This window comes from Micropterus salmoides, unplaced genomic scaffold (assembly GCF_014851395.1).
Source record: "Micropterus salmoides isolate LMB-PRFRI ecotype aquatic unplaced genomic scaffold, ASM1485139v1 Ms_hic_scaffold_2, whole genome shotgun sequence".
Taxonomy (NCBI): domain Eukaryota; kingdom Metazoa; phylum Chordata; class Actinopteri; order Centrarchiformes; family Centrarchidae; genus Micropterus; species Micropterus salmoides.
This window is the reverse complement of record NW_024041150.1, coordinates 741036-765472: the sequence shown is the minus strand read 5'-3', so window position 1 is coordinate 765472 and position 24437 is coordinate 741036. Positions and strand designations below refer to the sequence as shown.

The window sequence follows — 24437 nt, the reverse complement described above, 5'->3', positions numbered from 1 at the left end:
CATTTTAATCGGGTGGATAAAAAGACAGATTAGTACAAAAGGAGGCATGCCAAGATAAACACAGAGAGAAAAGGGGAACATTCATTGGGAAAAGATGCTGCTCTATCACAAGACGCACACAATTTGTGGAATAGAAATAGAGGAGGGAGAAAAGTTTGAGGAATTTATGCTATGGAAAAGCAAACGACACCTGAGACTCTCTATGCCCCCTTGCTCACTCTGTCTTCTCACTCAATTTCTGTGTGTGTGTGTGTGTGTGTGTGTGTGTGGTTTAGGTCTATAGCCCCTAAGGGAGGGACATAAGGAGAAGAGGAGGTGGGGGTGGAGGGTCGGAAGGGGGGTGTGGGGGCAGGAAACGGTGGCGTCTGGAATTGATTTGAGGCTAAAGGAAAAATAAAATGCTTCAGATTCTTAAAGTCTCAGGGAGCGGGGACAGACGACCACAAAGAAATGAAGAAAGGTAGGAGAGGAAGAGAGAGGCCACACAAACACAAGAGAGGAAAATAGGGGGGGGTATAAAGCTAACCTAAAGGACAATTTTACTTCTGCAAAGTCTATGAGGTCGCCATATGTACAATGTTGCTGAATCATATGTGTACCTCTTCTGAAATGTACAAAGGGTTATACAGGCTATGTGGACGAGGACGGTGATTCTTCAGCTTGGACCAATTTTGATGTCTTTGTGTCTGGTACTGGTATAGATTGTTGACAGAGAAAACAGCATTTGAAGACAGATTTTAAGGACTGCCAGATGACTTTAATATTCAAAGCGTGAGAGAAATATCAGCTCTGGCACACCAACTTTGCAGCAGTGCAAGTCAATGAAGCCACACGCAGCAATATGAATGAGTCACTTTGTCGAAGTTACCTGCAGAGTAGCTACAGCAAAATCACAATGCAGAAGTGTAATTGAGGTTTAGTGTAGGAAAAGAATGACCACAGAATCAAATGGGAGATTGAGAAAATAGATGGAAAGAAGAGAAGAGGTGAAATAGGAAAGAATAGCAACTACCATGAAGCAGTGACAGACCTATATCTGGCATTTTAGGATAATCAGCATCTCACAAGGCTGATGAACAATAAATGTCTGTGGACACATCTACAGGCAGCCTTATCAGTGTGGCTGCTGTGTTTGTTTTGGCACTCCCCCTTAAAATTGCCCTAAATTTCCTCTGTCACAATTGTCTAAATTTTTCTCCTATCCTAAATGACAGGAAATATCTACCCCACTCTCCCTTATACACCAGTCTCGTTCTGAAATCTACAGCATAAGCCAGTGTACTTTTTTCATTTCATTAATTATTAAAAAGTCCATCTAAAACAACATGTCACTGGCTCAGCCACACAGGTCTTTTAGATTGAACTCTGCATGGAATAATGAAATCATGCATGGCTTTTCTTTGCTTTGACATCTGCATTATATATAAGCCCCAGCCGCCCTGTTCTGTAAGTGTCGGAATCGGCCATTGAAAAAAAAATCTATGGATAACTGGAGTGAAGGGAAGATGAGGAAAAGACAGCGTAGTGGGGTGAGTAGCAGTAGGGAAGGAGAGTAACTGGAGAAGCTGCTGCAGTGTCTTGATATTCACTTTAAAACCTGTTTCACACTACAGCTGTGAAACTGTTTATTTTCTATCCCATTTCAAAAGCACTGTGTAAGCACTGTGATCCCCACACATGTAGGAACGTTTCTTGACAAGGTCATTCAGACAGCGCTGAACCACTAACACTGCAAAAAGGTTTAAAAAAAACAAAAAAAAACAAACTAATCCAAGATATATATTATTGATATATCATCATTCTGAAACTGAAGATTTGCTTTAAGAATTGTGAGGACGCTAAACTTAAACATCTTTATTAAAAGCTGAAGTGGCAGAGAAGAGATGAAAGAGAACTCTCTCCTGTCCTTTCTGTGAGACAAATCAATCATTACTTTCACTATTTGAACGTAAAACGTGAACTGTATAGCACGTTTCTAAACAAAGTGATCGGGAAAAAAAACACATATGATACAAAGAACACTAGATAAGACCCCTGACACTATTCTGTAACAGTGCAAAGAGGAATCAAGTAAATCATGTTTAGCCATAACTGTAACAGATTAGTGTTTGCATATTATAGTCTTGGAAGTTTTATGAACTGACACCTTCAAAGTGAGCAGTAAAAGGTCAAAGGTGGAGGAAAGAATCCAAAGAAATGTGTGCACGAGGACGTTCAAATGGAAAAATTTAATAATCTGTTGTTCTGACTGGTAGACATTTTAAATAACCTTGCATTAAAAATAAAATCAACCCATCAGATCAGGGTTTTTCACGTGGAAACTGTGAATCACTACGCTGCGGAGGACCAGTGAATGTGCCATTAACTGATCAGCAGGAAGCTTGTTCATCTTATTAGCAAAGCTCATTAAACGGACCGCAATAATGATGAGCGCTGTTGTGTGTTATTGGCCCCGTGCAACTGTTACACAGCTGCCAAGCCGCTGCAGATGGAGAAGAAAGAGGCAGGTAAAAAGAATTAATGCTGCCTTCAAGTCCATGGTAAACATGTGAAATTATGAGGAAACAAATAATGAGTGATGTTGACAGAGAAATAAAGAGATCAACTGAGATTGCGAAGCAGTAGGGGGGAGAGAGGACGAAAGAGAGCAACAGAGAGGGATTTGTGTCCAGCTAGGTTAGCCATGTGTGTTCATGTCTTAGCAAGCTCAGCGAGTCTGTTCCAACACAATGAATAGAGACTAAAGATATTAGAATATGAGACGGAGAGAGAGAGAGAGATATCAAAGGGAGGCTGAGAGGATAGGAGGTGGAAATCCTCTTTTTTTCCCCCATTCTTCCCCATAGAGAAATGAGAGAGTTAATCCTCAGGGGCTTACATTTGTTTTTTCTCTCTGTATTTCAGCATCTCTGCCTTCTGACATTCTCTCTGCTCCCTCCTGATCTTCACTTTTCCTCCCTCTCATTCTCTCTTGGTGTTTTTCTGATCTCATTCTGCTGTTAACCATCACCCATATTTGCATCTCTTCTTTCTCCCCTCCATGTCCTTCTCTTGTTGAATTCCTCCTGTCACCGTATCCCCGTCTTTTCCTCTCTCCCTTCTTGTCTCTCTCCCCTCCAACCCTCTGATTCCTTGCAGGGTTTATGATGCATGGTAATCTCACCGCAAACACATTTATCTTGCTCATTCTTTATCTCCCTTTCTCTCTTTCTTTTCCGCCCCTTGTTGCTCAGCGGGGCTCTGAGCTGTGTGATGATGCTTATAGGATATTTACATTTGATTTGTGCATATGGAACAGAGTGAAATGTATAGACAGAAGAACAGAAGAGGGCACAACAGAACAAAACGGAGGAAGGGAACGCAGAACAGAAGATAGTAAAGATGAGCTGAACAAGACTTAACAGAGCAGTGAATACATATTCAGAGCACCACACATAACGGCCAACACTGAGCAGAGCAGAATTAAAATGAAATCCATGCGAGGCCTACATCCAGGGATAAGGGAAAAAGTCAAACATCTGTGAGAAAAATAATCTACCGGCATATTAATTATCAATCTTTCTATCTACCTATTCCTTTTGATTCACATGTAACGGTTTATCTATTTTTAAAAAGTAATAAAAAAAAAAAGCATCACATTTGGTTCTTGCGGAAATCCAGCGCAGGTGGCTTTGTGGAGGTAGGCTTGGTTGAACAAGCCAAGCCTGTAATCTCATATTGGCGGATAACTCCATATCATGCATCCTTTGAGCCCCCAAAAAGCAATCTCTCTCCATTCTGAAATGCCATTTCCTCCTGATAGTAGATCCCGTAAGCTTCCAAATTAAACAATGTCACCTGATTTCATCACACGGTGTTCCCAAAGATCTGGTGGTTACATCATCACCTGTGTAGCTGTAGCAAATACATCTAGGACAGATTTTTACACAAAATCAGGCTTCAGAGAAGAGCTTCCCAAAGCCCATAAATAAGCCTTTGGTTGACCCTTTTTGCCATAATGAAACTCTGGTGTCAGGTATCTTAACCTCTCTGCCCGCAGGAGGTGACAAATATGGATGCACCAAAATGAAAATCCTTTCACTGAAGTTGAAACCAAACAAGTACATTCATACTTTCTCCATTTATTTTGCCTTTTTTTTTTAACCATTGCATAAATTAAATAGTCAAAATCTGCTCTTTACTCAGTGTTTCCCACAGGATTTGGAGAGACTATGGTGGGTGGGTCCGAGGCCATATGCCCATTTACTTTTAATGTACACATGATATGTTTTATACTTTCTGTGAATATAATCTAATTAATCTTTTTTCCCTACTGTATAGACACCTTATTTTGAAATCTAAATCAAAATCACATTAATTGAACATTTCATGATTATTTTGTTTTTGAATGTTGTTTTTTGTTGTTTTTCCCCCCTCATATTTCACTGAAAAGGTTTGTAATGTAAATACGCTCATCTAGCTGGAGTGCTGGGTTTATTCACAGATTTCAAAGATCCGTTAGACTATCTTAATTTTAATAAATATGGTAATGTTGACGTGCACATTACAGAGACGTGGCTTGACCGCTGCAACTAAACTTTCACTCAGTTATTTAATATCAGTGCGGAACTAATGATTTCCACCCGCACACTGTGTGAGCACGGTAAAACACGCCTTGCTAGCTTCTTCTCCTCATTCATCAAAGGACATCTACGTGACAGGTGCTGTTATGAGAGCAGCAGAGTTAGGTCTTTCAACTGCAGTGTAATGTGCAAGTGAGCGGACGAGTGCATGTGATAGAGAGAGCGGCAGAAAGTGACCCTGAAAGCGAGCGAGTGATAAGTTGTCAGTCTGGCTGTAAATGTACAGTGTAGGTCACAATGTCTCCGTTAGTCTTAGTCTGTTTCCGCAACTGCTGGAAAGTGAAGGCGGTTAATGCTAGCTAACATCTCCCTGTGTCTGAAGTAGGAGTCACGTGACTACACACGCGGTAGGATGTTTCAAGGGGAAAGTACATGAACACACAACAGTAACAGGATTAAATAACCGACATGGGGAACTTACGTTAGTTAGAGGCTCTGAATTTCGGTTTCGATTACTTTTCAATTTTAATTGTCCAGCCCTAGGTTAGGCCGTTTGTTGCCTTTTCTAAGAAGTCAGCCACAGATGGAGTGGATGTGAGACAATTCAGCAGAACAGTGTCTGCGAATGGTCTTTCTCGGACACTTTAAAATGCTTCCACACTGCCGACACGTCAACGTAATTGTTCGGTAAAATTTGTTAGATCTTTTGACCTTCAGAGGCCAAATATTTGGTGCATCCCAAGTGACAAAGTTTAAGAAAGAAGTACAAATTATATCATAACAGCCTCTCACTCCTTCCAGAGAAAGTTGGATTACCTTGTCAGATGTTGTTTTCTAAAAAAATACTAACCTCAACCTTTTTTTCCTATTAACATTATTACCTGTGCAGGTCTGTGTGGGTACATTTGTGTGTACTTTTACATGTAGTATTGTGTGTTTTATTTTCTGTTGTTGTCTACTGACTTGAGTACAGAGACTGGGTGATTTAAAAACTGAAGTTGAGTTGCTATTTTCTGGCATGACATTTGAAGATTGCTGGGTACTCAAGTTCACATCTTTCATGTGCCATTTGAATTAGCCAACCTCCGAAGGTGCTAAGGGGATAAAAAGGCTGGAATAAATAAGTTTTAATTTAATGCCAGTGTAAGCTCCTTCAGGGATTTAAAATTGCCAGATATTTTATAAAATGAGACTGCAATTATGCTATTTTGTAAATGTCAATCCACACAATCGTTTCATCATTGCTCACTTACGGACTACTGTGCCATCTTGCAAAAAAACCCCAACTCTCACTTTGGATCCGTGCAGCTGAACAGCATCTAAAGCTAAAAGAATCTTTATCCAAAACTTCTGATGTAATGTACTTCACACTCATGTTTTAGGCATTAAGCTAATGCTTTTACTCAGAATGGCGAAAGGCTGAGTGCAAGAGTAGTATAAGCTTAAAACACTGCATTGCAATTATTACAAAAGACATCAGGCGAGGGTGAATGCATCAAAGCCACAGTCGGTATCCAGACGGCATTTGTAGTGACACGCTTCTGTTGCCCTCAAATGATCCTAGAGAAGTGATGGCAGACTGAGTAAGCAGGAGAATGCAGTTATTTTATCCTCACGTTCCATTAAAGGATTTATGTTTCAAAGACGCCTGATACTGTATGTGCCTTATTGCCATTTTCTGATGATTCATCCACCCATCTGCCAGCATCACCGTCAGCTAAGCCGTCTGCAAATCAGCCTTTTTGTCATTCTTAAGTGGCCACACAATCAACAGGTTATAATGAGCCTCCAGAGCAGATTAATCTCACCCACTGCCAGTTTCTATTGCTCTCCAGCCTCACAACAAGTACACAAGCGATAACACACAAACACAAACTTCAACCTCTGATATCCCAATAAGACAACGCCAGATGATGGATGGGGATGGAAGCAGCTATGGTATGGAAAACAAGCAATATCTGTAATTGAGTTATGAACAGATCAGTCATAACCAAGCAGGTGGTCAGAATAATCAATCTTGTGTGTGTCAGAGAGAGAAGGGTGTTTTTTTTTGTTGTTGTTGTTTGTTTGTTTAGTTTTTCCAACTGTCCCTGTTGCAGCTCAGCTGACTTATGGTATAATTTAATTACATCACCCCTGTGCTTGTGTGAATGGGTGGGAAAGGGCAGTGTCTTTAAAACTCTCCCCAGGTTTTCCAGAGTATTTTATTGATGTGTGCTTTTCTATATCTAACTCTCAATCAGTCAGACTGCTGGGTAATCAATACTGGTAGAGGGCATTAAAACTCACTCTGTGTGTGTTTGTGTAAATCCCTGGAAAGGGAATCTTCTCCTCTCTAATTCCTGCTCCTTATCTATCCTCCCAGACACCCATCAGTGTCACATTTTTAAAGATATATGAGCTTGATAGTTCACACATTTTAACAGCATTTTCCTTCTCTACACTCCAGAGAAAGGCTTATCAGGACTGTACTGCACTCTCCACTGACTTTATGTGTTAATACTTTTAAAACGGGAATCTAATGCACTTTGCATTTTCTGCTTGTTGTGTTAACATTAATTGTTGTACCCAAATTTGTTGTGTTTTGCAAATGTCAGACAGGAAATCATTTCTAACTACCAGTGTGGCATTAAACATAACCTATAAACTATTTTGACAACAAAGGCATCCACAAAATAATCAGTCCTTCACCTGATAACTTCTTTCCCTTGGATGGATCCATGCATCTGTGTGCTCATCTCTACGCATGTTTTTCTTATTGTTTAAGGTTGGGAATGCGATTCTGGAGAAATCCAATACCTTGTCAAATACCATGATATAGAGCGAACAACGACAGCATGTAATGTAACTAACGTTAGCTAGGTTGTGTGTTGGCAAACAGTCGCTGCAGTTGCTTCTGCGACGCCAACATAGGAGGAGACTGTTTTCAAGAACCAGTCCACCAGCTCCTGAGAGCGACTCACAACTCGCCTGCTACTATAGATAACATCACAACAGCCTTTGTGAACTAAAAGGTAAGCTGAATGTCCGTTACCTGTCACACAAATCATAGCTGGAATAGTGTTGCGTGTTTGTGTGTGTACAAACACTGTTTTTCTTTTCCAGCACACACACAGAACGGACAGCTAGCGGATTGTGAGGCTCGCTAAATTTGACAAAAATGTGTGTATTGGACAAAAAATACTGAGAGGAGCAAATGTGACATGATTGACTTATACACAGTAGGTCAGATCATTAGTAGAAAACAAGGTTTTTGAGTTGGCTTTTTAATGTGGTTTGGTATAAACCTTTGGCATCGTTTGGGGGGAATTCTCACTTAATATCTCATTTTGGAATCGTTACGCTGCAGCTACACTTAATCAGCAATCATGCTGCTCTAAGCTTTACATTTGCTGTTGTTAATGCATGCAAGATAAGCATGCAAGTAAAATAAATGTATTGTATACCTGATCTGCATACAAACAAGCCCAAAGCAGTGATGTAGATGCAACAGAACTTCTTGTGTTGAAATTAACTTCCAGCTTGGAGAAATTCTTTATATTTTGACATAAATTCTGCAGTGACAATGCTTGTCTCACTGAATCTGGAGTGTGCTGAGGATTGTCCAGCTAAAGGTTGCATCTCAACAAGATGAATTCCACCAAGCCACACGCCTGTGACTTAGGCAAAACTCTGTAACTGGAGTGCATCTAAACCGAAATAGAGCGTGATTTATTAACCCATTTCATAAAAGCACAGCAAGCGAAGATAGCGAATGGATGCTTGTCCTCATGTCCTCCTACTGTCTCTGTGTGTGAAACTGGTATAGACTGAAATAACTGCAAAACATAGCCCAGGGCTGCAACATGCATGCACACAGGATAACACGTGTGTTTCTTTCTTTCAGCGGCAATATGCCAAAAGGAGAGGGCACTAATCTGAGAGAGAGAGAGAGAGAGAGAGGTAGAGATACACAGTGAGTGACAGAAAGTGAGAGGGAGCTGATGCGACCTGAGACTGGTTCAGATAAGCACTTTTGTTCCTATTCGCTCTCTTTTTCTACAAAGCTAACACACAATCTCTTTGTCAGTTTGCCTGCCGCTGAGTTGTCACAGTGACAGAAGAGGTCATCAGGATGAATGCCTCCTATTATGGGATATGTGCTCAGATCCCCCATTTGGAGGTCAGAAGGTTAAACATCCAATCAGCACAGAGCATAGCTAAACCCTTTTAAAACCAAAGATCAGAATAAGCTAGCAGCAGAATCAATACATGTCAATGAGGACACATTTAATAGGCAGCCACAAAGTTTAATCCAGGCAAAACCAGATGGACAAAGAGCTTAAGTCTTCATTTATGTCTGACTGATATAAGTTTTTAAAGGACAATGTTTAAGCCTCCAATAACTGATACATTGGCTGTCAATATCTATGAATTTGGCTCTGCTTGCACTGAATGCGGACAGTGTATTGACAACATCTGATTGTGATGGCATAGTGGAAGAGCTACGTTACATTAATTACACCTTAAGCCATGCTTACTTAGATACAGATAAATTAATGGAAGAGTATATTCATAGTATAAAGTCAGAATAATAGGCCCATGTGTTAAATCTCGTTGGACAGCCATAATCAACTCACCAAACACTGAACAGCATACGGACCAATTTCACCATGAGCATGTAATTAATTGAAGTTCATCACATTCATCTAATCAGATGTTGATGACACCTGTTGGCCGACATCTGGTTTTTAATAACAGGTAAATTGTGATCTTAATGGGAAACAAATTCTTTGATCTAACCTTGTGTTTTCTTGATTGATTACCAAGCCCAAGGATTGATTTTAACAAATGTTGAATCGTTTTAATGGCTGATGGACTGTACGAACAATGTTGGCTCGTTGCATCGGCTGGACTGTGCTCTACTGGACAGTTGTTAAAGTAAATCACTACATAAATCCATAATCGTTTTGATAAGTTAACAATTCCCTGAACATTTTCTGGCTACCTGTCATCAATGACTAGCCAACATTATTGGCACACTCACATGTATGTCATCATCATTTTTAATGATTAGTTTAGACTGCTTTTACCAGAATTTTTAGCATGGACAATCTGGATTTACAGTGACGACTGTATCTAAGAAAGATGGGTTAGAGTCCCCTTAGGGTTAGAGTCCCTAAGTGTTAAAGGGTTAGAGTCCCCTTAGGATATGTTTTATATAAAGCACTTTTAATGTCCTTGTTGTTGAAATGTGCTATACAAATAAACTTGCCTTGCCTTAACTTAAAAGTGGGTGCCCTCATATAAACTTGCCCTCATATAGTAGCTGCAACACCCATAGCTGGTATGCAGACATGGAATAATGTCAAAATACTCCTGCCAGTGCAAGTCACACAACTATATACTAATCACTTTAGAAATGCATTGGCAAGAGCAATGTATTTGCATACTCTGAATCATGAGTAGTGTGTTGATACTTCTTTTTGGAGTTTTGGCCTTTTTAATTGTTGTTGTAAAGTTGTTAGTTGTTGTTGCAAATTTTTCTAATTGGTAGAGTTTAAACATATCTGTGCAATAATCTGCTGGTTTGTTGTCTTCCAACAGTTCTTTCAGACTTATAAATATTCAGTGATTTGTTTTTCACTGTGGTTCCTGTCTGTCCTACTGTCTGTGAGTCTTTTTTACCTATTTGTCTTTTTCCACTTCCTAGCCTGCACTTGAAGGATTAGAATGTGCTGTTCTGAAATCGGCTCGTCAGCCTGCCAGCCACTGATAAGCACACTCAGGATCGATTAGATCTGCCTTTAATCTATTCAACTTTTTCAAGCGAATGGAAAAATGCTTAGTATGGGAGATGTGAGGTGCGCGATACGGTGACTTTGGGTACATGTGTCCAGAGGGCAAATGCATTGTAAGCTACATTTTCGGGCATGAAATCATATTAAATATGCATTTTACAAGTCCTCTTTAACAAGCTGCTGTAGGCAGATACAAGCTAAACAATTCAGAATAATTTTCTATTAGCAATGAAGGACACAGATCATTACAGAGAGAGAGAGAGAGAGAGAGAGAAACAGGAAATGTCTTTATAAAGAAAGAAAGGAAAGACAACACAAACTGATGTAATAATATAATGAAAAGAAACAAACAAAAAGAATGAATGAAAGAGTTGGAGATAAAGCTCTCAGAAAAAAGTGCTTTCACTCATCACTCTTGGTGCTATCTCTCTGAAAGACAGGGAGTCAGATTAACAGAATGCTAAACAGGCTAGTGGGGCCTGATGTGTCAATGCCAATTCACAGGCCTTTGATTACACACACACACACACACACACACACACACACAGGGAAAAAATGGCAGAACGAACCTTTAGCTCATTACTGGTGTCGGACACGTTGAGGGTTTTCTCCTCTAGACGGCAACACAGATCTGCTGGAGAGAGAGAGGAGAGGGAGAGAGGGATTTTAGATGAATCATATGCAGGAAGTACCATTTATGGAAGAGGAAAGGGTTCAAAGAAGACAAATATATTGTGATTTTCATGTAATTAGATATGTGGTGATTTAATGTACTGTGTATCTCATTATGTTATGCATGTAATTATGCATGGCATAGAGTAAGTGGAGATATGTGTGGCTTTATAAAAAAAACAGGAAATAAACAAATACAAAGTGAAATGTTTGACTTGAATAAATAAAATAAGAAAGAGAAATACACAAAATACTTAAAATAGTCTCATATACAACTTTGAACATTACCAACTTCACAAACAAACCCTTTGTAACCTCTAAATACACGTGAACCTGTCAGATCTCTCTGAAACTGAATTTTAAGTTTAAAATATTTTTGTAAGCCATTAAATAACTACAGCAACAATAAAGCCCGCAGCAGGCTGACAGCGTTCCAGCAGAGATTTTTAAACAGTGTTCATATTGCCCTCGCTGTCTTCCCAAATTTATTGCATTTCTCTCATATCAAGACAACTGCACTGTAGTGATGCATGACTGGAGTGAGTAAATTATGAATAATGGATATTTAATTCATGTGTTGACATAGCCAGTACTGTTCTAAATTCACCAAGCCACTTCCTGGATGTACAGTGCACCAACTTGCAGTTAGTTTAGTTTATGATTGTTAAGAGTTTAACCCGACAGCCTGACGTATGAGCACATAGTGGACAGAGTTTAGCTTTTTCTAAAGTTTTCCTGATTTATTACAGATTAAATCACATCTTCACAACAGAAAATATGATCTTTTTGATTGGCCCTAAGGTAAAAATCTGAAAAATCTGACAAATTCATTCCGGGTTCTGGAGTTCTGCATTTTATTTTCACGTGCATACTGTCAGGGGTTGGTTTGGGCTAAAAAAGTGTTGCTATAAATTTTAAATGTTACCATGAGGTATTATTTTCAGTATTACATTTTTATGAGCTATTTTTCGTGATGCAATGAAAGTCAAGGGCAACAAACACACTTTCAAGAAAGGATGACAATATGAACTCAGTCAGTCTCTCTTCTTTTAGTGATTTATTGCTGTCCAAGGTGTCCTGACATAAGGGCACGCCGGACGTAGTGGAGGAACCCCCCACGACACATATCAGAGTGGCGTCCCTTCTTTGCTTTCACCATGGCCATTATTTTCATATAACAGGACATGTAATCAGGGTACCCGCAGGGTCTAAAAAGTATTAAACAACAAGCTAACGCTAGCTTGTCGCCTGAGAATGGGAAAGTGTCTGAAATTCTGAAAGCTAGTGACACAGACAAGTGGCGGTTGAGGCCGAGTACAGTGGCGCTCACACTATGGCAAGCGCTAATGAAACAGCGGAGCTGGAAGACCCGCTGTAGATTCCCGGTCAGGGGATGTTACAACAGCAACGGAGAGACAGTTGTGGATGAGGACCGTGTCTGTGTGTCGGCGTTGCACCGCTGTTGTAGTGTAACGTTATGTGAATGGAAACATCCCACATGCTAACGCATATTAAACTTACATCACCCAGATGTGCTGATCACCAGGGAAGAGGAAAAAAACAAACTGGAGCCCAACTCCTCATCTTCGCTGCTTTCAAGCCAATACTATGTCACACTATATTTCAAACAGCCTTAAGATGTAACAACCGAACGGGGTGAATAATCACTGACGCAATTGGCATATAATATTATATTTCCTTATCTAGCCAAGGTGTAACTAATTGTAACAACTCAAACTGCACAATTTGTTAGTATTTTTGATTTCACCCCTTAAGAGTTCTTAGTGCACAAATATTAGATTCATTTCATAGGTGTAATTTCATGTTTCCAGCACTTTTTTTGAAGCATTTGTTAAATATGTTCTGAAAAATGGCTTGAAACAAAAAAAATGTGAAAATACTTTGAGAGAAAATATCTTCTTGTCTTGTTCTTGTGAACCCAATATTGTAAATCGTGCATGTGAGCTAAGTGTATTGTCACACCCCTAATTTGAACCCCTACGTCCCCACCACTTTTCAACACAAAGTGACGTCCTTGATTCATATCAAAGTACAAACACATCCCAAAAAGCTATAGTGTGTTAAATATTAATGTTAATAAAATGTTTTATTAAATTCATATAACTTTGTAAATAATTTTCTCGGGCTTAATATTCATACAGATTTATCATTATACGGCAGTAAAGTTGGTATTAAATTTCATTAAAAAGGTCTTAAAAAGTCTTAAATTGTACCCTGTCTAATGTGTTACAACTTACATGACACACAGTGGGACTTCAGCATGACCCTTTGCTTATGGGACTGTCTCTTGACTGCAAAGCCAACCTGCCAACTCCAAACATAGACAGATATATCTCAACTTTAGATAACCAGTTGCTGGTAATGGTCACCACAAATGTCACCAAATGAATATGTTCAGCAGTATGTCACACACAGTATTTAAGCCTTATGTTTTTATGTCTTAAGCGACTGGAGCAGCACATGCATGCAGCAAGTGAGCTAACTGATACTTTTCTTTAAAGTCTGGGTCAGGGCACAAAGATAGCTTAGAATTGAATTGTACACAAATGAGTTTAAGGATATTTGTAATAAAGCCACTGCCTTTATGTTTCAATTGCATCCCCAGATCACCTGAGGTGTTATCTAGGCAGGAAAATGAACATGGCGTGTTCTTGCCTCCATCAGTAACTACCAATGAGAAGCCCTTGAGCAAGCTACTTAACCCTGGCCTGTCCCAGTGGAGCGGCTCAGGGCCTGTGGTGGTGCTGAGTGGTTGTACAGAGCAGTTCCCCTGTGAGAGTGTGAAGCAGGGCATTACTGAAAATGAAAATTTGTGGTTTGTAGTCTAGCAACATAAGATTTTCTAAAAGAATGTGCTCCTTTCCATCTAGTAATTATGTGGGTGTGATGATACATGAGTGAAAGTATGAGGGAAAATACTGTGAGGGAGATATTTTATAACATCGTAATGGCTAAATATCAAAAGGCCAAAAACTGCCTTCATCTTCTGTGCCCCATTTCTCCACATCTTTATAAATGTGCAGTGAGAGATCACACAGTTCCGAGACGGTGTGATAATTAACCTCCCCTCCATTTTTTTGCAGGAACAAAAGATCAGCACTCAGCGGAAGTAGCTTTAGCAAAAAAACAAAAAAAACACAAAAAAAACAACAACAACAAAACAAGAAATTGAATGTGTCCGTTTTTAAACAACCAGAATGGGAAGAAAATTTTTACATTTTTGCAGCTTAACAGTTTGGGATCTTACAGTATACATTATTGTACCCGAGGCAGTAAGAAAAATCCTCACTGCCTTGAAATGTGCTGCTGTTCTGAACATCTGTGAATTCAGTTTACTTTGTTGTTTTACTCTAAGTGTGCACATGGTGAATTAATATCGGTTGTGATTGATAAAATTAGATTTGAAGACACTTTTTTTTCTCTATGTGTGCGAACAAGTTGTCAACAGAATGGAACAATACTGTTCAAGTTGCTCAAACAAAAACTCAAGAAGAATTTTTAATAATGGAATAGTATTTTGGGAACACATAGTGCCACGTTCCCCTCATTTGTTCCTTAAAATATCTAATTAATGGATGAACTTGTGTCCATTACAAAAAAGTGAACGCAGCAGTGCAGTCAGTTTCACAGCTGCATCAACATAATCTGAGTTTTCTGCGTAACTCTGTGTCATGGACACCTTCATCAGCAGAGCATTATCACAAGTCATTATTATTCAGTGTTGGTAATATCGCTCTAGTCTAACACCAATCATCATCATGCTCTCATTATTGTGATGTTGAATTTTACCCTACATTGTTTGCAGAGAACACTGGCTCATTTCACCTTGTTAAAGGAGAAAAGAAATGGATTTTCATCAGAGGATCTGTAGCAACACGTCGTTAATAGCATCAGTGCACTGTGCTGTTTGTAACTACGCCATAGATGTTTTAAAAATGAGGCAAGCTTTTAGAAGCCCTGCGCTAATCATTATTGTGTGATATGAGCAATGTAGCTGTAGAGTAACACCAATCACTATTGTGCTATTGTTATTATCATTCTGCAGCTAAATCTGCCTGCTTTGTATGCGGAGACGATTGAGCTCATTCCAACCAGAAAATGGCAGCTCGTTATGTGAGTGAAAATGGATTTTGCCACGTTGTGGTATTGCAAGGGACCTTGAGACAATACTGTCAATTCCATAAAGCACTATCTGAATTGGTTTTTGTGTGTAATGTGCTGTGCATGAATAAAGGCCTATTGATTGTTAGTCCACTGCCAACAACTCTGTTGCTTACATGTTTCACTGCATGCACTTCCAGTAAGTGATAATATTTTGTATTGATTTATTTTGATGAATTGCATTCATATCTGAAGAGGGATTTTACTGACGATTAACATGGTGAGAACCTACAGATTTTGGGGGGAATAAATGACAATAAAGAAACATTTGATAGATGTATGACTGCATTCCAACATAGCCCTGGGTGTACATATTGTTTGTTTTGTCTGTAGTGTGCTTTCCTAATAGGACTGTTCAATGTGTCAGACTATATTATCATGTAGATCTATACATCAAAAGCAATGCACATCCTATATTCTACTCTTTTGCATCCAGAGGCAAAAACACCAGCACTTAGTGCTCAGCTTTCATTTCATATTGCAAGAAATGTATTATTCGTGTTACATTGCGATACGATGTTGTATGACTTCTGTTCTCTTCGGTTCTGTTCTATTCAACAAAAGAAAAAAAGCGGGTATGATATGATGTTGGCTGCAGCTGCCAGGGACAAGGTCATTTAAGGATACAAACAGGCATCATCTCTCAGCTTAGCCACCCATAATAATCAGAAACCTTTTTTTTGGGACCAGTGTGCAAAAAAGGCATGCAAACCTGCATAAACACACAAAACACATCTCATGTATACATGCAAATAGACGGCTTGAAATCCAGCCATTAGTGTTGTGTCTGTCATTAGCTAAAAGGCCTGAAGCTGGAGTGAGACCAGAATAATTATTCTGATTATAGTCCTCTAGCTGAGTTCTATCCAAACACATTACACTCTCTCGGATTAAATCTGGTGTTTCATCTAGTCTCTAAATCAAGATGCTAGGATTTATTTCATGATAGCAGCCAATTGGAATCTCAACATTGCCACTAAAACTGGAGAAAAGCCAAGTTTTATGCCGACCTGTAAAGGCAAACAGCAATTTCTAATAGTTTTTCTGGACTGGAGATCAAAGTCAAAGCCATGTTCTACTCGTCATACAGCCACTGCTCTTTGGATTTATAGGGCAGGATAACAGAGGACCTTTATATGGAGAAACTTTGCTACATCCAAGGGCCCTGAACTCATTTCTTATTCAGTTTATGAACCATTTTGGTCTCTGTAGACCTTCTTGACAATAATGGATGGTTATTGGAAGGCACTTGTCGTTTAGGACTGTGTTCTACGGCACTAACTGACCACATCAGTTGAATTTGCACCATCTGATCCCACGTGTAACAGTTAAAAATGACCTTTTGTAAATAAGAGAGCTTTTCTTTTTGTGTGGTTCCTTTTAACAGCTTGTAGCTGATTGCAGATTTGTTTTCAGGAAGCCAGCCAGAATTTCATATTGCAATGTCACTGTTTGAAAATTTTAGTCAGTCCCCCACATTGAAACATGAATCAGTGCTCCAAGCACTCACGAACCCAGTAATCATAAATCTGAACCAAGAAATAATCGAAGCAAAAAGCAGTGTGACGATGCCAACACAAGGTCCTTCAATGTAAATCAGTGTATTAGGTACAATGAAAAACTCACTTTCAATAAAAGAAAATGTCAATTACTGGCATCCAAATAATCCAAGTCCAATTTTTATTCACCAACAATAAGGAGTCCAGAGTTCAACAAAAACACCACTCTTTGGGGATTTAACAAAGATAGATCTGTCTCAAGTAAACCCTCTTCCCAACAAGTCTCCCTGGCAATGGTTCAGTTCAGTTTTTAATCCATGAGTTAATCATCTTCCCAAACAAATCAATCAAGGATCCCTCAAAAGTAAATAAACCCAACCTCCGTTACCGGTCAGATGATCATGTTCATGCAGTCACATAAAGTTCTTCGTTTTGCTGAGGTCCGAGGTTGTTGAAGGCCTTCTTGGCAACGAAGATCTGGGTATTTTGTCTTTCTGATTGCCGTCTGTACACATAGCCAGGGATAGGCCACAGACGCCACTAAAAACAACTCTGCCTCTTCTCCAGTTTTACGGTACGCCGCCATCTTGGCCAGAAGATGAAGGATGACTGCAGCTTGCTGTAACTCCATGTGCTGCAAAAATCTAATTTATAAATCGCATGTTTGATAGCAACAGCTTAAAACCCATGATATGTAATAATATCTCATGTCACCAAATGGGTGTTTGTGAGAAAGTGATCACATGCATGAATATGAGAGTGAGTATGGGCTTGTAACAGTGAGCATGTGTTTGTGAGTTATACGCTCTTGGTACGACTGTGATGAAATGATGCAAGCAGACTGGGATGGCGGCTTTGAAGATCAGCACAGTGGGCGCAGCTGGTAGCTGCACACACATACACAAACATATTGCCTGGCAGGGACTGGTGGATCCCAGCTGTGTCAGTATTATCCATGTGCCAGCATGCATTCACAGGTGTATGGGCACATAGACAAACACACACAGGCACATTTCATTGTTTTAAGTGTATACAAGCTGCTAAAGAGTTACCATGTACTGTCAATTCACACTTGCACACACATTGTTCAGCTGCTTAAATACCCCTGCAAGATTTCCACAATCACAGTCGCATTGGAGAGCATCGTGGAAAGAAGTGACACCTTCAACATGGGCCAAGCAATGAGTCAAGAATTTATGACACCTGTCTAAATTTGGCACCAGTCTGTAAAATAATCACCTACTGTATTTAACTATGTGACTCTTCTTCATCTACACTCTTTAAACTTATTTTTGGTGCACTGTTCCTTTCATATATTTCATATTCAGGCAAGCATCCTCCTCTAACTATCCTCCTCCTCCTCCTCTCCCTCCTCTTCTTCTTCTCACCTCTTTTCTGACTCATTGCTGAGTCTAAAATAAAATGCTACACAGGAGATGCAGGTGCAAGTGGCGGGCTGTTACATTACAGAGGATTGGCTGGTAACTATAGACCTAATTTTTTTTTTTTTATCTTTGAGCTCAGACTGCCAGCTCCCACAATAGTGCTACTCCTACAACACTTGCTCTAGACAGCAGTGTATTTTTCCACGTTCTCATCTGAAAATATAAGACTGCTTCTCTGTCAGATGCTCTGAAATAGCTCAATGTGGTTAGATAAGTATGAAAGATAGAAGTTAGTATTATTTTTTTTCTATCTCTACCATCCAGTGTCTAGCAATAACTTTCTACCCTTGAAATATGTAGTGTCTTTATTTTATATTTAACGGACTTGCTTCAAAACATGGACATACAAATAATTCTATGAAATATACACCGTTAAGATGTTACTATATCAGGGTGTCCGCAGGGTCTTAAAGAGTCTTACATTTCAAAATCCAAATTTAAGGCCTTAAAAAGTTCGCTGAAGTTTATGTTCTAGGTCTTAAATAATTTTAAAAAGGTATTAATTTCCAGCGTCCATGTAGTGCTACCTCTATTGCTAATTAAAAATGCTTCCGCAGTAGTTTACAATCCCCCGCCCGTGGTGTTGTAGTTCTTTCTTTCGCTAGTCCAAATATAATTTGCTGTATTACGACTACAAAGACCAACATGCAGCTGTCGTGTTATTGCTGCGAGTCTCTTTCGGATTTTACCACAAATATAAAACAGATTTGTTCTTCAGCTGTTCGAAAGTGCTACCTGAAAGAAACAGAGCTTAGGGTTTGCTAGCTGAGGAGCTGAGGTTAGTAACGTTAATGCAAATTAGGGATGCAAACTAGTCAAACTAATGAGGAGATTATTCTTTTGGATTTCAATGTACAAATGAAATGCTTGGAATTATATAGAAGGGAGGTCGTTCCCATGTTGCTTATTTTTATGGTAATTTCAACAAATGTATAAATCAGTAAATGAAGACATGAAAGGCAAACAAGAACAGTCCTATCTGTAATAATTCTGAGGTCATAATAACAGTGTTTTCCTGCCATTATAAGGTGGTGAGGCTCAAAACAGCTCAGTGCCATGAATGTAAAATCACTGTGGAGAGAATCAAAACTAATCACATGAATTTTCCAGGATCTAATTGTTATAATTCAAACCCAGAAGACTTATTTAGCAAGTTTAGCTTTCGGGGTGTAGTTCATTCAAAATCTGCTCTAGATTTTCCTACTTATTATTCACAGATGTGGTAACAACAATGTTCCAAAATTATGTGGAATTGCATATTTCATGGCAGCAGGTGTACCACATGCCAGCTTGTTAATTACGTAGCTTATCAAAGTCATCGTCCATCCCGGTGTTTCATTGTTAACATCGTCCAAAGACAATTTTGTAGTCATCACTGAACCCAGATTTGAATACATTAATTTACTCTGCAAGTAATTTTGTGACTGCATTTCCCTCGTATGTTACTTTTTTTGATGTTGTGATATAGGTCACACATAAACCCCAGCATTTTCAGTACTTTTGGAACTTGGAAGAAAGAAGTTTGTGATGGTGCTGATGACTACACTTGTTTTTGTTTTCAAATTAAGACTAGGGCTGCAAATTGCTTGTTTTGTCCTACCAACACTCTAAAACACACATTACAGCAATTACAGTGACAATTGACAGACAACAAAATCAATCAATGTTGGCCTTTAATTATATTGTCATGAAATACGAACATATGTCAGACCACATACAATTAAGGGGACATTTAAATGCTATTTTAAAGTAAACTACTGTCACTTCAAAGCACAACTCGGTACTATTGCTAAATCTCTGTGAGCAGCAGGCATGGGTGTAAGGTCACCGGCAGACATGTTGATGCTGAATGTCTTTTAAAGCAGAATTTGATCTGAACAGCCATGGCAAGATGGAGAACCCCCTGTAGTTGGGAGAGAGTTTTATTTTTCTTATTATTCCCCCTCCTTAAGAGCCACTAATTGACTTGTTCAAAGTATCTGACAAAACTGTTCCAACTGCAAGAATAATTTGAACAATTGTTATGTCCAAATATAACATAACACACTTTTAATTTAAGTGTCATACATTACCAGAAGTACATAAAGAATTTTGTTGGCACAGGTGCCACCAAAGTCAGCAAACTAATTCCATCCATTCATCGTCAACCGCTTATCCTGCGTACAGGGTCACGGGGGGCGGGAGCCTATCCCAGCTTACATTGAGCGAAAGGCGGGGTACACCCTGGACAGGTCGCCAGTCCATCGCAGGCAAACTAATCCCTAGCTGTCTAAATGTGCTGCTTTACCAGTGTGGCTACTCAAGCTCAGCTAACAGCTAGCTCTACAAGGCCAGCATGACGCAGCGTGATCTGATCTTTCTGTCTAGACTTTGTAATCACATCTACACAGGGAACTATTTAAAAGCAACATACTATAGATGATGACTATTGCTTTTGAAATTGTAAATGTAGCCTATTTTGGTTCTGTCCTTAGAGATGGCAGTGTTGATCATTTACAAAACCATGTTTAAAAAAATCAGTGAAGTAATTTAAAACTCTTAAGACTTCACCCTCAGCATTCCCACCGCCACGGGCTTCTTTGTTGCTTTAAGATGAGAAGCCTTTATTAGCCTCTGAGGTTCTTATTTGCACAAACTAGTCATTTGCATCTTGTGTATTCATCGTTTCTTCACACTGGACAGTATCAGTAATTTCTCCTTCCCCTGTTTATCACTGTGCAAATAAAATAAGGAAACTAAAAACTTCCTTATTTCAGGATTCAAAGAAAACGAATTTTGATGATGCAGTGCAAAGCTTGGCAAATAACACATATGCTACCCTTGGAGTGGGAGATATAAATCTGGCAGATTTTCATAAGGCAAGATTGTTTCTGAAGGCTTCTTTCTTTTACTGCTCAGAGCATCATCACTGCATCCTGTGTCACCTTTACAGTAATTGGTATTCTCTGTGCCATAGGTGATGGAGAGACATGGGGGGGGGGGCAGAGAAAAAAAATAAAATAAAACTGTGACATCTGAAGCTGGGAGGCAGCTGATTTACTACATATCCTTCTAAACAGAAATTCACACACTCACACATACTGTATGCTGGCTTAGACTCCCACAGACACACACATACACAGAGATACACACAAACTCATACATAAAGTATGTCGACACATTTTCATACTAACCTAAATGCAGGCCAACAAGTATACATCTTCATGTGTAACAGAGATGCCCACACACATGCAGTGAGTGCTTACACAAACAAGATAATGACGGTGTGTCTTCCCAGCAACGTGACTGAGGGAAGACATATATTCTAGTTGACATGTTGACTTAGAGAGACAGAGAGAAACGAGCAGCAGTCATTTAACTGACAGGGTGGGGAGGAGGGACAAAGTTTGAGGAAAGAGATAGATGATGGATAAAGAGGAGGAGAGGAAGATGGGAGAGAAAATAAATATTCCTTTTTACATATTCAGTTCTGCATGGCTGGCTCGCTTATGTATGTACGTGCACACTCAGTTATGACTTGCCTCACTTGTCAATGATTTTCATTTAGATAGTTTGTTATTGTATGACACGCTCTCTTACTCATATAGCAGTTCAGCCTGCAGTTCACACACACACTAATACACATGAATATATAATGATCTCTCACAACTGAATCTTGACGCAAGCTTGGCAGTGTGATTTTACTCTTTGAAGTTAGAGCATAAAAAAAACAACCAACCCAAAATAAAAACCCTACAATCAGATCAGCATGTAGCTGCTGCTGACACCTCATCACGTGTAGATGAAGAGACCATTTCCCAAACATCTCATCATGAACTCTGGAAGATTAACCTAGAAATGTTATTTTTGATTTCCATTTTTATGTGCTGCAAGTAAGTAAGTAAGCATCCTTTTGTGCTCCACTACCCAGGAGCAAGACACTGAGTCACTAAACCTTTCCTAGCCCCTTGATCCTGTTTATGATCACAGAATTATCCTGCACATCAGTTAAATAATCACCTGCGCCATATGGATATCAGGTGACCCTCTGTGGTGTTGTGACCCAAATATTGGGAAACTGTTCTCTGCAAGACGCTGTTCTCTTGCTGACCCAGTGTTCTCACCTCTTTGGCGAAGGGGCAAGAAAACAAAGGGGAAAAAGTTGTAGGGATCAATAACACATTACAGCTCCACCATGTCTTTTATAGTGTATGACTCCACCAGTAAAAAATAGGGTTATTTTTAGTTTTTGGACAAACAGATTGCTGCAAGTAACAAATACTATACAGTTAAAGCTAAATTAAAATGTGATGAGGCTATCTTTGACTCTGACTGTGAACTTAAAACATCCCCAAAAGAAATCATGCAGTGTTAGAATGTAAATTTAAATAGTAGGTTGATTGGAGATCTCCGGCTCTCCCAGCTCTTTATTTACCACCCCGTCACATGGGTTCATGTAAACACAGGCTATCATTGTCCGGCCCACTAATTAATGAGTCCAGTCAGAGTGCTGGATGCCTGCACGGTGGGTCTGCCTCCTCGGAGAAAACTGCTGGCAGAACTATGAATCACCGCATTCAAATGGTTTCGTGGTAAAAGAGCAAAAATGATTGAAAACCAAAAGATGAAATTCATGAGGCTGGATGAGCGATGATAAATGTATTAGCACCAGATGACATTTCCATCACCACCTCATCGATCACCTTGGGGACATTTTAAATGGTGGACCGTGTGTGTGTGTGTGTGTGTGTGTGTGTGTGTGTGTGTCTCATATGCATCAGGCAGCTCTCCAACACACACAAACAAAAAACACAAAAAAAGATTAGGACATTGTTACGTACATGCACACACAAACAGGGTCACGCAGGCTGCAGAGTTGTAACTTCTATTTATTAACTCCCTGTTCCTTTTTCTATAATGAAACCACCCATTTTCTGTTTTTGAACTAATGATTTGTCATGATTTAGATTTATACAGTATATGATACAGATTTACTAAATGTACTTTTCCCACACAGCTGTTTATGCCTACTCTTTTTACACAAGGAACTGACCACCACATAGCATTAACCTTAGCGAATCCAGCTGAAAGCACAACCACACTTTTCTTATGTCTTCCTGGTATTTGCATGATCGTCCCTTGCATGCAAATGTGTAAAGGAGAATGGTAAAGCTCTCTCATGACAAGCAAGATGAGCTGCAGCTGACAGTCAAACTGCACTTTGAGCCCAGTGCACCTGATAAATAACAGGAACCTCTCTAGCTGCAGGGGGAGTCTGAAACAAGGTGCAAATGGCTCCGTAAATCTGGCCGTGACTCACTGCTTCTCTCTGGCCTGCACTCTTTCTTTTGGTCTGTCTCTTGGTATTCAGCGACTGCTCTCTTGCAGCTCAGGCTCTCTTATCTAAATCTCCATTCAGACGGCGAAAGAGACAGAGCTGGAGAGAGAGAGTCAGAGATAGATAATACAGGTCACTCTCCAATGACAACTCTAAAAGGCATCTGGGGAGAGGGGAGAAAAGGAGAGGAAGAATGAGGAGAGCGGCTGCAAAATGCTGTATGGATTTCTGTTCTAAGCTGAGACCATGAAAAACATGTAGACTTAATAAGTGCCTTGATATGAAAGTTACTGTACATCTGGTGATTTTCTAGGCTCACAGCGTCTTAGCCGTTTATTTTAAGATCCGCTGAAAGCCTGTGGCAATGATAAATCAGCAAAAAATACCCACCATATGCCTTAGTAATGGGAAGCTAAGCTGAGCAACAGTGAGCCGTATTAACTCTTATCAATGCAAGAAGGAATCTGTACCTTTTGTAGCCTTTGTCATTTTGATGCAACAAAAAAAGTCCCTCCTCAGTTGTAACATGCCGGCAGCTTTGTTTTGGTGGTGTATTTTCATCTAAAGGCCAGGATGAAAGAACAGCATTTTAAGGGTATTAAGATGTTTAATTTTGCCACTGAAGAGGCCCACAGGTATATTTTCATGGTGTTTCTTAAAGATTGCAGCACACAGAGAAACGAAAAATGCCTCCCGCTAGCCATCCCTCAAAATATTAGCTGACCATCAACCTAATGTCAAGGAGAATCTGTCTGAAATGGATGATACTGTACTACAGATTTTCATTCTGTAAACGTCTATAAATAGTAATAAGCATGAAAGGAGACCTAGAGGTTATAGAGTAGGTGGGAGTGTGACTGGATGCCTGCCAATTTCAATCCCATTCCTGCAGGAAATATGAGTTTAAATGAGGTTGTAACCATACTTACAGTGATCATAAGATTTTGAGAAATGTGAAACATAGTCACAAGTTGCCCTCT

The 24437-nt window shown here is 39.5% G+C and overlaps 1 protein-coding gene across 3 annotated transcripts in view; it reads right to left on the bottom strand.

Annotated features, from left to right (window-relative positions):
* cdh11 (cadherin 11, type 2, OB-cadherin (osteoblast)) overlaps positions 1 to 24437 on the bottom strand; it is a 90338-nt gene that overhangs the window by 38977 nt on the left and 26924 nt on the right. The window contains exons 1-2 of one of the 3 annotated variants that reach the window (XM_038731504.1): positions 13273 to 13288; positions 10912 to 10976 (exon numbers count right to left, since the gene is read on the bottom strand). The gene's annotated coding sequence lies outside the window, so the exon portion shown is untranslated. Of the gene's footprint in view, positions 1 to 10911; positions 10977 to 13272; positions 13289 to 24437 lie in introns of those variants that run through there. The other 2 variants (XM_038731501.1, XM_038731503.1) reach the window with 2 other exon arrangements.